General features: G+C 43.2%; 1 non-coding gene across 1 annotated transcript; it reads right to left on the bottom strand.

Annotated features, from left to right (window-relative positions):
- Positions 1-1,027: 1,027 nt before the first annotated feature.
- LOC119920042 lies at positions 1,028-1,170 on the bottom strand. Its single transcript, XR_005447812.1, has one exon. It is a non-coding gene; the product is annotated as a small nucleolar RNA SNORA7 (small nucleolar RNA).
- Between the last annotated feature and the right edge of the window lie 1,878 nt (positions 1,171-3,048).

Here is a 3,048-nt window from a genome sequence, read left to right on the forward strand (position 1 = left end):
ACATATACAGGGAACTGCATTCTGCACATAGCCACCACTTAATAATTGTGAATATTGATTGAATAACTGAATGAAAAGGTAAGAACAGGAGTGGGAAGGGCGAAAGGGATCAGCATTATGGGTCAGTCACATGTATGGCTACTTCAGAAATGAGATAGAATTTTTAAATCCTATCTATCTAAAAAAGACTACTTCTAGGACTAGGGATGAAACAGGGGAAAATCCTCATTAAAGGAAGTAGAGAGAAAAATCAAAGAAGAGTAGAGAAATATTGCTATTTAGTTACTCTTTATACTAGTAGGGCCCAAAATGAGTTGGAATAGAAACTGCTTAAAAAGGAAGATGGTCAATAGCAATGCAGAGAGGAAATAATGGATTTTTTAATGTTTTTCATTGAAAATATTTTGAAGACCCCTCCCACATCTCTAAGTTACTTATAAGAACAAAGGACCCATGCTGGAGCAATTCCTCTGATGGGTTACATACATCTGTTTGACACCTGTCCACATGTTTTGTTTTGTTGTCTGTCTCCCCCTTCTAGACTGTGAGCGCCTTTATTGGGTAGGGACCGTCTCTATATGTTGCCAACTTCTACTTCCCAAGCACTCAGTACAGTGGTCTGCACACAGTAAGCACTCAATAAATATGATTGAATGAATGAATAAATCTGCTACCATCACTTCGCCTCCTCCAACTCCCTTCCTGAGTCTCAACAATTTGGCTTACGCCCCCTTCATTCCACTGACAGCACACTCTCTGAGGTCAATCAATGACCTCCTCATAGCCAAAACTTATGGGCTCCTGTTGTTGTCTTATGCTGTCGAATCGTGTCTGACCCATAGTGACGCCATGGACACAGCTTTCCCAGAATGCCCCACCTCCATCTGCAATCGCTCTGGCAGTATATCCATAGTGTTTTCTTGGTAAAAATATGGAAGTGGTTTACCATTGCCTTCTGCGCAGTAAACTTGAGTCTCTGTCCTTGACTCTCTCCCCTGCCGCTGCTGCCCAGCACAGGTGAGTTTTGACATGTAGCAGATTGCCTTCCACTCACTAGCCACTGCCCGAGCGAGGAATGGAATGGGATGGGCAGGTCTCTGCTTGACTCTCCTTCCCATAGTCAAGACTGGTAGAATACTGGAAACTCTCCAGGTGTGACCCTGAGAGGTGAGTGGGCTCTACTCTCTTCTAATCCTTACTGAGTACTCAACCACCTTTTGACACTGTGGACCACTCCCTTCTCCTGGTTCTCTCCTGGTTCTCTTCCTTCCTCTCCACTCCTTGTGGGTAGGGATTGTGTCTACTGACTCTGCTGTACAGTACTCTCCCAATCGCTTAGTACAGTGCTCTGCCCATAGTAAGTGCTCAATAAATACCATTGATCGATTGAGTGGTCACTCTTTCTCGATCTTTTTTACTGGCTCTTCTTCTGCTTCTCACCCCATAACTGTGAGTGTGCCTTAAGGCTCTGTTCTGGATCCTTTACTCTTATCACTTTACATTGACTCCCTTGCGGGGTGGGGGGCTTCCACTCCCTTGGTTTCAGTTACCACCTCTGTGTGTAGAACATGCAAATGTACCTATTCCCAGCTCCATCACTTGCATGCTGTATGACCTTGGGCAAGTCACTTGACTTCTCAATACTTCTTTTTCCTCATCTGTAAAATTAAGGGATTAAATATCTGTATTTTGGAATAAACTAAGCAGTGCTTAAAAAGGAAGACAAGCTTCCTTTTTGCCCTTGGGGCAAGGCACTTGACAGCTCCATGCCTCAGTTTCCTCTAGACTGCAAGCTCGTTGTGGGCAGGGAATATGTCTGTTAAAATTGTTATAGTGTACTCTCCCAAGCTCTTAGTACAGTGCTCTGTACGCTGTAAATACAATTGACGGACTGAGTTCCTGTCCCACATATGACTTACAGTCTAAGTAGTGGAGGGAACAGGTATTTAATCCCCATTTTACAGTTGAGTAAACTAAGGCCCAGAGAAGTTACGAGACTTGCCTAAGGCAGCACAGCGGGAAAGTGGCAGAGTTGGAATTAGAACGTAGGTCCTCTGACTCCCAGACCTAATGCTCTTTCCATTATGCCATGCTGCTTCCAAATAAATACTACTGATTGATAACATAAAGCATGTAGAAAAGTTATTCAGAAATCCCAAGTATTTTTATCCGTGAGGGAGGATGTGAAGCACAGAGATGGGGGAAATACAACTGTTGCAGCAGTTTCTTTGTTCAATTACTTTTGAAAATCTTGGAAAGAAGTGTAGAGCCCTTTTTCATTCATGCATTCGATCATATTTATTGAGCACTTACCATGCGCAGAGCACTAAGCGCTTGTGAGAGTACAACGGGAGTAACCAGAGAATCCGTAGCCCTCAGTGTACAACAGGACTTGTCCTATTGCTTTGGTTTCAGGCTGGTGATGTCAGATAATAATAATAATAATGATGGCATTTGTTAAGCACTTACTATGTGCAAAGCACTGTACTAAGCTTTGGGGAGGATATAAGGTGATCAGGTTGTCCCACGTGGGGCTCACAGTCTTCATCCCCATTTTACAGATGAGGTAACTGAGGCACAGAGAAGTTAAGTGACTTGCCCAAAGTCACACAGCTTACAATTGGCGGAGTCAGGATTCAAACCCATGACCTGCTGACATCATAGATCATGATGACCATCATAGATCTGCTGACATCATGGGGCCTGGGAAGATCAGAAAGTAAGAGCGAAGGCTCTTGGACTTCATGGTGCTATCAGAACCTGGGGGGATGTCCTGTTGATTCATCCCTCTTGGGCCATAGTTAACTCATTGGGAGAGTCGTAATTTGAATGACAACACAACCGCACTTCACTTAACACTGTAGCCAGGTTCCTGAAAAATGCAACTTTCAGTCAAAACAATGTTAAGCAAATCTAATTTTTCCATAAGAGGGAATGTAAATGAGGAGGGTTTTTTTTCACCAGGCAAAGACATTATATAAATATACCATGTAAGTTCTACATCATTTTAATCAGACAACTTAATGGGCCAGTGTCGATAGTGAAGTC

This window comes from Tachyglossus aculeatus, chromosome X1 (assembly GCF_015852505.1).
Source record: "Tachyglossus aculeatus isolate mTacAcu1 chromosome X1, mTacAcu1.pri, whole genome shotgun sequence".
Lineage (NCBI taxonomy): Eukaryota > Metazoa > Chordata > Mammalia > Monotremata > Tachyglossidae > Tachyglossus > Tachyglossus aculeatus.